The 14,793-nt window shown below is 41.9% G+C and overlaps 1 protein-coding gene and 1 long non-coding RNA gene across 8 annotated transcripts in view; one reads left to right on the top strand and one right to left on the bottom strand.

The window, feature by feature from the left end:
- The window catches only part of LOC138356738 (uncharacterized), a 128,482-nt gene that overhangs the window by 107,208 nt on the left and 6,481 nt on the right, over positions 1–14,793 (bottom strand). The gene's annotated exons all lie outside the window — the stretch shown is intronic.
- LOC138356740 (uncharacterized) overlaps positions 1–14,793 on the top strand; it is a 136,921-nt gene that overhangs the window by 119,734 nt on the left and 2,394 nt on the right. The window contains exons 1-3 of one of the 2 annotated variants that reach the window (XR_011224615.1): positions 3,381–3,716; positions 6,585–6,748; positions 7,993–8,091. This is a non-coding gene — a long non-coding RNA (uncharacterized lncRNA). Of the gene's footprint in view, positions 1–3,380; positions 3,717–6,584; positions 6,749–7,992; positions 8,092–14,793 lie in introns of those variants that run through there. The other variant, XR_011224614.1, reaches the window with a different exon arrangement.

The raw sequence follows: 14,793 nt of genomic DNA, 5'->3' as shown, positions 1-14,793 counted from the left end.
CTGGTAAGCATTGATGAGTACCTTTTAGCTACTTCCTTTGAAACTAGGCCAATCCTAACTTTCTTTTCATATTCATGTTTCTTGTTGATTGAGTTGAGAATGCCACTTGTGAGCCATGGATTGTTTAATCTTTTGTCAGTTACTTGCTTGGTAAGAAGGGGACAATGAATGTTGTAGAGGCTTAGAGTTTTGGAGATGAAGAGGTTAGCTAATGAATTTATATCATGGGTATTATTGAATTCAGAATCCCAGTTAATATTGTAAAGTGCCTCTGTAAGATTGCCTCTATAAAGCCAACAAACTTTGTAAAATCTCTTTATGTATGTACCTTTGCCTAAATAAAAATTATTATTATTATTATTATTATTATTGTCTAAAGCTGATTCACTGTGTAGCCTAAATGAAAGTTTCTTGCTTTTTGGTGGTGTTATGTCCATGTTCGCTATGAGAAAGGTGGGATAGTGGTCAGTTGTTCTGTCGTAGATTATACCAGATACAAGGGGAGCTGTTATGTTTGTCCATATGTGGTCCAATATGTTGTGTAATTAACAAAGATACGCTAATAAAGCCTAAAATATTACATGCCTCCAGAAAGACAGAGCTATAATCGTTATTGTGAGTGCATCAAAGGAAATATATCATGTTGGAGACCAATGATATAGCAATTTTAATTTAAGTTTCGAGTCCCGCCCGGTCGAGAGAGATGGAGCGACTCTCGCCCCATCTATTGGAGATTCTGTCCACTAAAGACCCAAAGCTACTCAAACCTTCCTAGCATTACGTAAGCAATGAAGTAATATGGTATATTTACTCACTATAATGTGGATGCTGGATGCAGAAAATGAGAAAACATAATTTTACTCTGAAAAATATCATTTCATAACAAAATAAGATGTAAATATGTAATATCAAAGGAAGTCGATGGTCCAAGCAACAATATCGTGGAGCGACTTATCCAAGATATATTGCTCTCTGGAAAGTGTTTGCTGGCATATCAACCTTCTGTACACAGTGATCCAGTCGTCGAACTTCTCTGCTCAAATTATCGCAAATTTAATTTATGATGTTAACAAGTAGAATGCGTATTTTTAATCAAATCTAACGATATTAACAAGTAGAATGCGTATTTTTAATCAAATCTAACATAACTAGCCAGAAAACGTTAAAGATTATTTAAAAATACATGGTTGGAAGTTAAATCAACTCCATAGAACAATATTTTTGTTATAGATACTAATCGTTATTTGTTGGTATGCGTTCGCTACTTAAACTATCATGTACTGTATTTATGTAAAATCTCCCTGTTTCTTCGAACATGGAACACGGAACCTTACACGCTCTCTGATTTACTGTTTAATAGAGATTCACAAATAAGCTTATGATTGTATACGTTATCAAAAGGCAGTGACAAAGTCAATTTTGCATTTTAATCACAGAGATTAGATCTTAGTGAGATAGGAAAGATATTCATATTTTAAAGAAGGATTTTTGAACCATCGCTCTCCCTATCGATAGAAACTAACTTTTTTTTGTTATTATTAAAAGCTTAGGTATACACAGTAATGTGCTGCTACCCTATTCTATATGAAAGATTACACAGTGTATATAAAAAACTAGCTATAAGTTCATTAAATATTCCTATCTCACAGGATGGTTAGTTATACATGGAATCAGGGGATAAAATACCAGCCTCAATAAAAAAAATCAACTGTGACTAACAAGAACACCACTTACGGGCTATTCATGCCCGTGCTACCTTTTGGGTGGCTTAATCCTCATCAATCAATCACAAGAAACAAGGGATACATCTCCCGTCACGCAGGGTCCAGTCACACCTCCACAGATCTCCAGTATCATCTATTAATACTGTTAATGGTTCAAGAGGACTACCACTTACGGGCCTACCTCAAGGTAACAATCAGGTGAGAACATAAAATATAAGGCTGATCTATTAGCCTCCGTTAGCAAAATCCGGGTACAGCATAAGAATATCTTCCAATATTCCTAAGTGTATGAAGTAATTACAGAGTTCAAAGTACCTTATACCATTTGGTCTGAAGTCACTTATAACAGGGCAATCACAGATATAGTGTTGGTGAGTATGTCCCAGCTCTTGTTCACATAGTTTACAATTGGAATATTCACCATTGGGGGCTATTCATTACCTGCAGCCACCTGCGATACATATCGATATCCTAGCCTAATTCTGGCAATTACAATGTCACACTGTCATTGTGACACTAGTGGAAGTTTTATGTTGTCCGTTCATATAATTCTCGATTCTAAACATGTTTACTTAGTTTAGTTCATTAATTATGCACCCCGTATATCATCTTGTGGGCGGTAGTGGAAAAGGTTACAGAGGCACATAAACATGTCATAGCTCTTTATACTCTTGCTTTCTGGCTTTTGTGTGTCAGTGACTGCTCTTCTGTCTTCCCTAATTTCCTAAAATATTGCGGCTTTGACAGAAGAGATTGGAATGCCCATATCCCACTCAACTTCAGGCTTATCACATTCAGTTTTAGCTGCCTTGTTTGTGTCATCATGCTGGACAACACCTATATGAGAAGGTATTCATACAAATGAGACTTTGAAACTCCTACTGTTTGCAATAATAATGTTGTTTATAATGGAAGTTACAACTACAACCTTTTGAAGATCAATGCTAATTTTATCTAGATAATGTAATAAACGAAAGTTTTCTATGTCAACAGAAAGGCAGAAATATAAGCTACACTTTAAATACTTGTCATAAATATAACTGAAGTGAAAGCGAAGATATATGCATTTGATACTGTACAGTTTCTTGATGGCTTGCTCTAAGAGTGTGAAGCCCTTCACACCAGCCTATAAATTGTGTAATTTATTTCCATATATGCTAATTAACCTTAAAATCTATATGTCAGAAGGAAGGAAGATGTAGACGTTAATGTGACAACATTTCAAGAAATATCTCTCTCTTTAAAGTTAAATAATAATAATAATTTTTATTTAGGTAAGGTACATACATAAAGAGATTTTACAAAGTTTGTTGGCTTTATAGATAGAGCTAGTACATACAATGCCTAAAGCCACTATTACGCAAAGCGTTTCGGGCAGGATCAATCAATCCTATCGCCGGTGTCCGGACACATGAAAGCTACTTAGGTATCAGTGGCCAGCCAGGTGGAGATCACAGGCTGTACAATACTGATAAATTATGTAATTCACAGAGATACGTTGATAAATATTAATGTTTTATATTTTATTAAAAATACAGATATATACTTTGTTTCATACGTTAAATGTAACAATATTTCAGTATATATTATATAAGCATAATATATATAATTCAGTATATACAATATATAATAAGAGTGTCAGACCACGGAGGAAGAATTGAAACAGGAATTTCCTTTAGTACTTTCTTATATTAATACATCTTCAGAGCGAACCATTCCTTCTGAAGATGTATTAATATACGAAAGTACTTAGAGCATTCTATTGTGGTTTTAATATTGAACAATTATACATATACGAAACAGACAAATCTGGTGTCCGAAATAGTAAAAATATTAGTGTGCGATGTGATCAATGTAAGGGGGATATTGGGTGTGCCTCGTATCCCCTACAACAACAAGAAGTTCGAGAGCGATGAGGCCGCCACCTACTAGCTTCAGGATGTCGTCGAATCTAAATCAACAATATACTACCGCCGCTACTTTCTCGGAAACGTAAGTACCTGCCGCTTTACTTCTCTCACCCTGCCTAGCCTGGCCTGGCCTGACCTGGCCTAGCCAGACCTGACCTGGCCTAGCCTTACCTAGCCTAGTCTGACCTGGCCTAGTCTTACCCAACACCAATCACCACACGTGACAGCCCAAACGAATCGCAAATAAGTACACGTAACAAGTCATATGCCCGGACACTCTTTCACCTTGGGGACTGAGTGGTAACTATTGTATAGAAGAGCCGGCTCCCTGAGAGTGGTAAGAGGGCGTGATAAGAGGCTAACGTGTGGTCTTGAAGGAAGTCGATAAAGCAGACAGTTTTCAAAAGGAAGGGCAGCATAACGAGCAGACAGGAATGGACAGACAGTCGGTTATCCCATAATGTGTAATACGCCCCGCACAGCATGGGTGGAGTGGGGGGGGGGGGGTTGTAGCAGGGCACAGTATGGTGATGGTGCGGGTGAAGTACACACCCACTGAATTCCTGCCATCAATAATTGTTTTCATAACCATTAGAACAATGGCATCCCTCCAGCCACCATCCTTCCGCTGACCCCCTCCTCTGGTCCTCCACCTCAGACAATAACCCCCCACACCCCCTCTCCCTTCCAGACATCAGCATGTCAAAATCAGTACCATAATGTGTTTAAACTATTTAAACTAAGTCATTGTGTATCTCAAGGTATCTTAATTCATTTGAAAGTGTACATGTGCATTCGTTCATATACTCGCCTAATTGTGCTTGCTGGGGTTGAGCTCTGGCTCTTTAGTTCCACCTCTCAACCGTCAATCAACAGGTGTACAGGTTTCTGAGCCTATTGGGCTTTATCATATCTACACTTGAACCTGTGTATGGAGTCAGCCTCCACCACATCACTTACTAATGCATTCCATTAGATATAATCATATATGATTACACATAATCATAATCATTCCATACACATAATCATATATGTGTACGTCAACGTATACATACATGCGTATATATACCTCATATTAAAATACTGATAAACGAATGACCACGAACAAATTAATTTATAATTGTAGCATTATATATAATTTTAATAGACTAATTACGTGTTTATACATTTGAATGGTCCAGACAGGTGGCCAGCCTTGGACATATACACTTCTGGTAGGCACAATGACCTCATGTTAGACCCTTGATAGATTATGTGAGAGAGAGAGAGAGCTGGGGCAGGGAGGTGCGTGCCCCAGGGAGATAATCCATGCCCATGCCCCGCCTCGAGGTCAGTTCTCAAGTCACACCAAGAATAACAATCGAGCAAGTTTTCCTGACCAGGATGTGGCATATTAGGGAGGGTTGAGGAATAGGAAGCCTGTCTGATAGGGCTCTTGGCAAGCAGCTCTCCCTCAGTCTACCTATCTATATGGAAGAAATGTATCTAGGCCCTCCTTCCCCCTGCCTATTCTCTCTCCCCACCTTTCTTCCTTCATTTCCTCCCTCCTTCCCTCCCCCTCACTGGTGAGAGAGTAGGAGTGTGAGAGTGGTTAGAGAACTCGTAGTTCTCACGCTCGTGAAATTGTCTGCGACCCTGGAGGAGTAGAGCGGAGGGGGGGGGGGTGAAAGTAGGTGACGATGGAGGAGTAGAGGGGAGCATTATATGCAGTGAACGTAGGTGTCTATGGAAGAGTACATCATAGAGGAGGGTGAAAGGAAGGTGACGATGGAGGAGGAGAAGGGAGGGGGTGTGAAGGTAGGTGATGATGGAGGAGTAGAGGGGAGGAGGGGGGCAAAGGTAGGTGTCTATGGGAGAGTACATCATAGAGGGGGGTGAAGGTAGGTGGCGATGGAGTAGAGCAAAAGGGGTGGGGGTTGAAAGTAATCCTGAGTTTAATTTTTTAGTTATATATAGTGACACCTCGGCTTACGAATGAATATTTATGAACTTTTCGGGTTACGAGCCTAATTTCTTCGAAAAATTTTAATCGGGTTACAAACTTTGCCTCGGGAAAGGAGTTTGTTGATATACGTATGGGCTGACCTAGCGCGTGGTGGCATGGTGATCGCGCCTCAGTTTACCAGTGTCTCCTGCCTAGTAAGTATCGCGCCTGAATTCTTTGTAAAGCATTACATTTGTTTTGGGATTTTTGGCTATTTGAACATAATATTTGTTATGATATATCTTGCCATGAGTCCCAAGAAAGCCAGTGGTAAGGTTCAAGCCAAGAAAACACATGTGAGAATGACCATAGAGGAAAAACAAGAGAGCATTTATAAACATCAAAATGGTGCACAGGTTGTTGAACTAGCTAGGCAGTACAACAAATCTATGTCAACAATATGCACTGTACTTGCTAAGAAAAAGGACATTATGAACATTAAAGTGGCAAAAGGCATATCAACAATCCCGAAACAAAGAACACAAACACTTGAGGATGTTAAAAAGTTTTTATTAATTTGGATACACAACAAGGAGTTAGCAGGTGATAGCATTTCAGAGGCCATCATTTGTGAGAAACCAAGGCATTTGCATGAAGACCTTTTAAAGAAAACCCCTGGAACGAGGGGGGGGGGGGGGAAGATGAATCAAGTTTGAAAATGTGAAAAGTTTGTGTGACAATAGAGCCTCGTGGAAAACTTTTGCTGTGGTCATTACCTGGTGGAATGCACCCAGGATGGAGTATCAAGGCTATACATCTTTTAAATCATAAAAGTAATAAACATTTCCCATCAACCTTACAAACCATATTAACCTATTTTCATGTATTTCCCCCATGTGCATTTTAACAAAGTTACTAAATTGCCTTTATCATTCTGTAAAATTTCAATTACAGTATACTGTATATAATTTTGTTAGTATAAATGGACTGAATATTCTGAAATCACTATTAATTTTACAATTTCAGATTCAAAGGTGGTCTGGACACCCAATTTGGTCAGACAGGTGAAGAGAGCATTTAGGATAGTTCGAAGAGATGAAGATGGTCACAATTGTGTTTGAAGAGGCAAACGCCCCCCTTTGCTCCTGACATTATGTTCAGCCTATTGACCCCTGCACACCTAACACAAGGTAGGTTGAAAACTCCTCCTTCATGTCATTGGTTCATTAGCCAGAAACTTAGGGCCCATGCAGGAATATCCCCCCCAAAAAAAGTGGCCCCAACAATGCATCCTCCAAGTCTGGAGGATGAGCAGGAGCATTGTCGAGAAGCAGGCCCTTTAGTGTCAAACTTTTCTCTTGCAGATATTTTTTGATGGCAGGGCAAACCACTCTACATCACAGTTTTTCTGCACGTTATATATTTTTTAAAACTCTTGGATTTTCGGAATGATACACGAGCAAGGGTTTAATTTTCAAATCGCCACACAGCACAAGAGTTAGCCTATCCTGACACAAGTTAGCCCAAGTTAGCTTGTGGCCGGGCAGTGACGTCTCCTCTTGGGTAATGTATGTCCTCTTCGTCAATTTTTTCCAGAATAGCCATGTCTCCTCACAATTAAACACTTGTTGTGGAATATATCCATCAATACAGTATCTACAAAATCTTTAAAATCACGAACAAATCTTTCAGCCCCTACTTTGTCTGAGCTGGCACCCTCACCATGCCTCACAACACTATGAATACCACGTCTTTTTTCAAAATTTCTCAAACCATCCCCTACTCACCTTAAACTCTTTCGTATCTGCAAAACTCGTTCTAGGGGTTTTCTTTATAAGATCTTGCATGAAGATTTCATTGTTGACCAAACCACACACTGGAAATTGAATAGACGACGACATTTCGATCCGTCCTGGACCATTATAAAGTCGATTGTGATGAGATGAGGGAAGCAAGAGCATTAAGTAGGCAAGAGAGAGAGGTGAGGAGATGGCAAGTATGTACGTATGTACATGAATAAAACATGTACATACTTATACATAACGTGTGTAAATAGTGTAATAAACACAATAACAGTATTTTGGGAGGAGGAATGTTGGCGAGTAATGTGTTGGAGGAGGGAGGGAGGACTGGCAGGGTGTGGCAGCTCACTCATGTTTTTTGGGCTCACCATACCAACATAGTGGATCGTTATGGTGAATACATACGTAGATGGGTATCTACAATGTGTGTATATAGTGTAATAACAGCAAAAACACTGTTTGATTGTAGAATATGTCGCATATATGAGGCCCATAATTTTGAGCATAGCGATGTTCTATACTTTGAATTATATAAATTCCACAAATTAGATACTTTTAAATAATATTACAGCAAAAAAAAAGAAGAAATGAATGAGAAACTTCAAAATAATTGCGCAACATTTTATTCGCAGCAACTGCCGTTGCACGGGGTGGCGGGGCCGACAGAACCCCATCGCTCCAACGCTCAGCGCCCATAATTTGCTCAACTTCCCAGCTCCATCGCAGCTAAAGTAAGTCACATACAATATTTTTTGTTTAGTTTCCCTGTGATCAGACTCTGCATTTTAACAATATAAGAAGAGAAAAAAAATTTTTGGAAAGAATTTATTTCTTGTGCACCAGGGTGTTATTTGGAGACAGCAGTTCAGTGGTTAACTACTAAATTTTTTTTTCTCCCACACACGCACCCCCTAGGAAGCAGCCTGTAACAGCTAACTCCCAGATACCTATTTACTGTTAGGTAACAGGGGTCATCCCCTTTTGTACAAAGAATCTGCTAAAGCTTTTAGGGCTAATCTTTGACACTCGTTTGTCTTTGTCGCCCCATATTTTTTACATCCGAGTTGAATGCTCTAAGGCCCTTAACTAACTTTAGGTCATGTCCCATACTTCTTGGGGAGCTAATCGACACTGCTCCTCTCTTTACATTCCTCTCTCGTTCTGTCTAAACTCGATTATGGCCCTGTTTACTCGTCTGCTTCTCCTTCTACCCTTCACCATCTGGACACACTGCATCATACTGGGTTACGGCTCAGCTCTGGTACCTTTCCTTCGACACCTACCCTAAGCCTGTATGTTGAAACTGGCGTCCTGTTTCTACAGGATCGCCACGATCGCTACTGTCTTCTCCACATTGCACGGTCCTTACAGCACCCTCACTCTTGCTTATGTCATGCCTTGACCTTTACCCATCCTGTGGTTCCTGTTCCCCTTCACCACCTATATCTTTCTGTACAGTTGTCTCTCTTACAAAATGCTCTTTCAGTTTGTGTTACCAATATTTCCCCTCGTGTCATTCCGTCTTTGCCCCTATAGAGGGGTCCCTGTTCCTAAATTCTGTAAGCCTTGACCCACATGACTAAAACTTTTACCCCTCCTACAGTTCTAAATCACCTTTTCCTTGAACACTTTTCTTCACACTTCCACTCTATTTCCGTCTTCACCAATGGGTCTTAAGTCTGCAGACGGTGTAGGCTACTCTGTTGTTTTTCCTGACTGCACCTTTGTGTCTCCTGCCTCCGGAGACTAGCATCTTCATGGCAGAACTTTATGCTATTCTCTATGCTCTTCATCAACTCTTTTCTCGCTGTCAATCCTCCTCTGTGTTTGTAGTTGACACTTGCAGTGCCCTCATGGCTCTAGAATCCTTTAATCCAGTCCATCCTTTGGTAGTTGAAATTCAACATTGGCTGTTTCTTATCTCCAGTAGATTTAAGACAGTGGAATTTCGCTGGATTCCCACCCATATTGGTGTGTTCATAAATGAGCGTGCGGACACTGCCGCTAAGGAAGCTATCCGCACCTGTCCCATCTCCTGTAAAGGTATTCCTTATTATGACTTTTACCCAGTTATTCATTTCCCCATTCTTGCCCGTTGTCAGGGTTGTTGGTCTTCTGTTACTGGTAACAAATTGCGTGCTCTTAAGAGTAGTGTGTTCCCGTGGCCTTCCTCCTACCACCGTAACCGGTGGTGGGAAACGGCTCTGGCGAGGTTGTATATTGGTCATACACGTTTAACTCACGGGCACTTAATGGAGCGCTGCCCTGCTTCTTATTGTCCAAACCGTTGTCTCTACATGTCCTGACTTCCAGGACTTACGTGTCTTGCTTCCCGACCATCCCTCACTGTCAATTGTCCCTCGATAAAATTCTTGGTAAATTCAATACCTTTGATATTGTTCGCCGTATGCGTTTTTGTTCTTGTATTGGCGACGTTAGTGATATTTAGCGCACTATGAATATCCCACACATTTGATGGTTTGATAATTACTGTACTGTACAGTACTTTGGTTTGGAATGTATCAAATAAAGTTGTTTCATGTATTCAAATGTGTGAGAAAATCCACTGGGGCTGTGAGATGAAGCGAACCTGTAACAAAGGCATTGCCAGTTGCATACTCTACCACCACTGATGGTAAAAGTCTTACAACTGGATATCTTGTGTGACGGGTTATGGTATCACAGCTATACTGAACCAAGATGGTATGGCTCTCTCTCACATAAATGAAAGAAATGCTGCTATTGGCCTTGCAGTGTGTAAGTTGCAGGTGGAAACAAATGAAAATTATCAAATAAATAATTAAACAATTTACTGAAATAGTAATGAACAAAAATAACACATGACAATACTTGACTATCATGTAATGCAAAGGTGAACAAGTTAGTATGACCTTAAATGCAAAAAATAAACTATAAGCAATGAATAAAAGTATGAAGATATACTGGTGTTCTGAAGACAGCTACCATACCACCATGGCATCAGTCACATGATGTTGGCTGGAAGTGGACGACGGGTTAGAGACACCAAGGTGATCCTAGAGCACTAAGGGAGAGATTGCCTCTCCAGGGAGGCAGCGCTCTTTATATAGTCCGGCGGTGATGACTCATCCAGTGTCAACACGAGGTGGACATCTGGTCAACTAGCAAACTGCTCGTTGTGGCTGGCAGTGCCTTTGTGTTGAGCTGTACCACTGTCAGTTGAAGGCGGCTAACTGCTTGTTTGTGGGGACAAACTGCCAGTTAGCAGTGGCGCCCGGCTTGCCTCTGAGTCGTACCAGGCCGTGCCAGGCCCTGGGGGGTATGGAGAGGTGGCAGGACTGATGACTCTTTTGGGCTGGTGTAGATGTATACTTCCAGTGCAGAGGCATTGAAGGTGAAGGGAAAAGGCAGTTCCACTGCTATGCAGGGGATTTACGTGACACTTGTGAAGCCACAGAAAGTCTGGAGGCCCTACTGAAGCCAGTCCAAGTATTAAATAAAACCCCTGAAGTACGCCGGTGAAGGGTAAAGTGAAGGGTGAAGCAAGACCGTATGCCCCAACTTCAGGCACACACAGAAAATCACGTTTTGGTCCCGCCTCTCAACTGTGTATTTGAAGTTGGGGCGTATGGTGTTGAACTGCTTCAGCCTTCACCCGAGTGCTTGTAGGTCTTACGTAAGACGTTGACTCAAGGAGGGGCCTCAAAACTTGCTGTGATTTATGGGGAAATCCGGTTGTAAGACTTTTACAAAGTCAGTAATATACTGTGGTAGAGTATGCAGCTGCCAGTGCCTTGGGCAAGGGTTTACGTCGCCTCACAGCTCCAGTGGATTTTCTGCTTGGTGTATATCAGGTTGTGATTTTGTGTGTGTACCGTATTGTTATGATCGCCGTGTGATAAGTCCTTTCTGGCCTCAAGAGTCATTTTTACCCACCTAGAAAGATTGCAGATGGCCAAAGCAGTTATTTAAGTTAAGAAGGGACAAGTCTTAAACAGAATTTTGCATAATATTTGACTGTAAAGGGGTAAATTGAGGTAGATTGAAAAACAAAATGGTGAACCGGGCAGGCGGTACTGTAACGGTTCTATTGTTACGTAAAGTATGGTGACAAGTAAACACAGACACTAAGATACTATATATATATTTGGTCGAATATACAGAAGTACACAGGTGATACGTTGGTGTGAGTTGAGCGCACTGAGCGTTGGTACAGTATCTCGCAAGTGTCTGCTCTAGACCACACTTGAAAGTAGACTAGCCAATGTTCGCTACACCGCTGCTTATATTGCTCGGGCAACACCTCGCCGTGTTGCCCGGGCAACGCCTCACCTCATTCATCTCCAAAGGTTGACAGGAATATTAACACTATATTTGGAGCGAGTATATTATTGGGATAATCTACTCGCTACAGAACTCCCCCTCCCAGGGGATGAAAGGAAAAATACTTGATCAAGGAACTTAGCTGGTCGGTGAATTGTACGCCCTGCTCGCGTTACATAACCATCAAAGTTAACTTCCTCCTCTTCGCTGATGTCATCTAACTGGGGTCGTAGGGTGGGAGGTCGCCCAGGATCGTCCGTCGTCGTAGGATCAGGTTGTGGTGCGGCTGGTAATTGGGGTCGAAAAGTGAACTGCGTTGTCGGCGGATGTGTCTCTGGATTTAGCAGTGTCGCAGACGTTGAGACGAAGCCTGGAGCAGAGCAGAGAGCTGAGTGAGGCCGGAGTCGTGGAGCTCTATGTGGGAGAGCGTGGCGGCTCGATTGAGATTTGTGAGTGTCTAAACTCGGGGAGCGAGAGCGTGGCGGCTCGATGCGGTCGTAGTCTGCTGTCTGCTCTGTGTCGAAGCTGTAGCGTCTTGGGTTGATTAGGACTGTACACGCCGAATACTACATTGTTGACTGTGGAAATTGTAGTCTGGTACCAAAAGATGTAGGCAGTGTGTGGACAAGCTCGGTGTAGCAGGAGAGAAGAATGTGCATAATTGTTGCGTCCTTGGGTCGCTGGTGGAGCATTTAGATCCGGGGCGGATGGGCTCGGGCACCAGGACATTAGGAGGTAATGTAGGCACGTAGTTAGGACAACGAGGTAATCACTGCTAGAGCTGAATTGTCCTGAAGGCGACGAAGTGTCGGAAACGCAAGCTGTAAGTCCTGTACTGCGCAAAGGGCTTGATGACAGAGCAGCTGTCGTGGGCGTAGGACAAGCAGTGCCCTGGCAGCGACGGAGAGTCGGCAGGACAGGCTGTAGATCCAACATGATGTAATCATTGATGAGGCTGTCAGAAGAGTGAGTAACGATCGTGGAGCAGCAAGCCGTAGTAGATGAAAATGCAGAGATGGACGCGATGAAAATCATAGCTGTGGCGAGGGTGTTGGCAGTGTTCCATCACAGCAAACAGTAGCAGTAGAGGTCCAGTGAGAGTCCATGTTGTAGTCCATCGTGGCTGGGTATCGTCGAAACTTCGTGAAGGTCGAAAATAGCCTCCATCTGCATGAACCAAAATTCTGGCTCATCTGCGTTGTATGCTGGAAACCTGGTAGATAAATCCATGACGAAGATCTAGTTTGTAACTAGGTGTTCTTTTTCACTCACTGGGTCATCAATGTAACGGTTCTATTGTTACGTAAAGTATGGTGACAAGTAAACACAGACACTAAGATACTATATATATATTTGGTCGAATATACAGAAGTACACAGGTGATACGTTGGTGTGAGTTGAGCGCACTGAGCGTTGGTACAGTATCTCGCAAGTGTCTGCTCTAGACCACACTTGAAAGTAGACTAGCCAATGTTCGCTACACCGCTGCTTATATTGCTCGGGCAACACCTCACCGTGTTGCCCGGGCAACGCCTCACCTCATTCATCTCCAAAGGTTGACAGGAATATTAACACTATATTTGGAGCGAGTATATTATTGGGATAATCTACTCGCTACAGTACTCACAATTAGGCGAGTACACTCGGGAACTTTTAAAGTGCAACCAAACATGCTTTAGGCTCTCACAACAAGAGGTGAGTGGTGGTGGCTCAGGTGCTCAGCCAATCAGAGCACCTAAGGAGGGAGGGCAGGAGTGAGAAGGGGGTGGTATGTGGAAGTTTGTTCATCTTCATTGTAAGTTTCATGTAAGTTTTTCTTTAACACTTGGCTATATTGGTCATGTCAAATACCTGCACGGTGAATGCTCAAAGACCCTTTCTTTATTCAGTGTTGTCACATACCTCATGGGGGTATGGATAGGCAAACACTCATTCGGTTAAACTTGCCTTGTAGTACTTTCAGAGCTCAGTAATTTGGAATCTGGTTAGCACTTTCCAAATAAATTGACCTTTAAAGTGAATTCCTATTTAGGTTTAAAACATTATTCCGAATGAGAAAGTCGGATTATATAGCCGAACACCAGAAATGTTATTCAATTTGGTTGCCTAAAGCACATTCAAGGACTACACATTACATGGCATTCCAGGATTCCTCTATACCTTGCCTTATGCTGTAAACATTGCCACAACCCTGTGTTTTATTGATTTAAATGGCCACAGGGAGGCATACAACACTGCAGATTATGATGTCATTAGTTATCCACTGTGCTGACAAGTGGGCTGACTGATGTTCGTTGACACCTGTATCGTGCTTCAATTTAATCGCCAGGAGATCACCCTCTCACTAGACTCGTCTGTAGGAAGTACAGTATAGTATCTCAAATTACCTTGGATCATAAATAGCATAAGACTTGGGGGTAGGAGAGGGTTGCAGTGTTTGTCATGGCTCTCAGTTGTTCCTGGTATTAGGCAATTTAGTTCTGGAATCATTTTTGTTGGCCAATGTTAAACTTTTTCGAAAGTAGATGTTTTTCTGAAAGGGAGGGGGGGGAAACCTCTATGCTTGGATACAGTTATCTAAGTGAATACTTAGATTTATACAGTAGAATAACTACCTTCTTTTCCTTAGTCAAAAAGGTTGCTTGTTTATTTCTAGGGACTTGTATTTTCTTTTATTTTTAACTGCAGCAACTTTCAGTGAATGATAGATTCTTACTGAAAGGACCTTTACTTCATTGTTGTTGCTTTATGGTCATCTCATTGTGTACAGGGATTCCGCGAAGCTTTTGGGGTTAGTCTTTGACACTCGTTTGTCTTGATCAGCCCATATCTCTTGCCTCCGAGTTGAATGCTCTAAGGCCCTTAACCTCCTTAAGGTTTTGTCCCATACTTCTTGGGGAGCGGATAGGCGCACGCTCCTCTATTTGCACTCCTCTCTCGTCCTGTCTAAACTCAATTATGGTTGCCCTGCATACTCTTCTGCTTCTCCTTCTACTCTTCGCCATCTTGATGCTTTGCACCATACTGGGTTGCGTCTCGGCTCTGGTGGCTTTCGTTCGACTCCCGCCCTTAGTTTGTATGTTGACACTGGCTTTCTCTGTCTTCAGGACTGCCGTGATCGCTACTGTCTT

The sequence above is a fragment of the Procambarus clarkii genome, chromosome 74 (assembly GCF_040958095.1).
Source record: "Procambarus clarkii isolate CNS0578487 chromosome 74, FALCON_Pclarkii_2.0, whole genome shotgun sequence".
NCBI lineage: Eukaryota > Metazoa > Arthropoda > Malacostraca > Decapoda > Cambaridae > Procambarus > Procambarus clarkii.
Note: the sequence above shows the minus strand (reverse complement) of the source record. Positions and strands in the feature narration are given on the sequence as shown.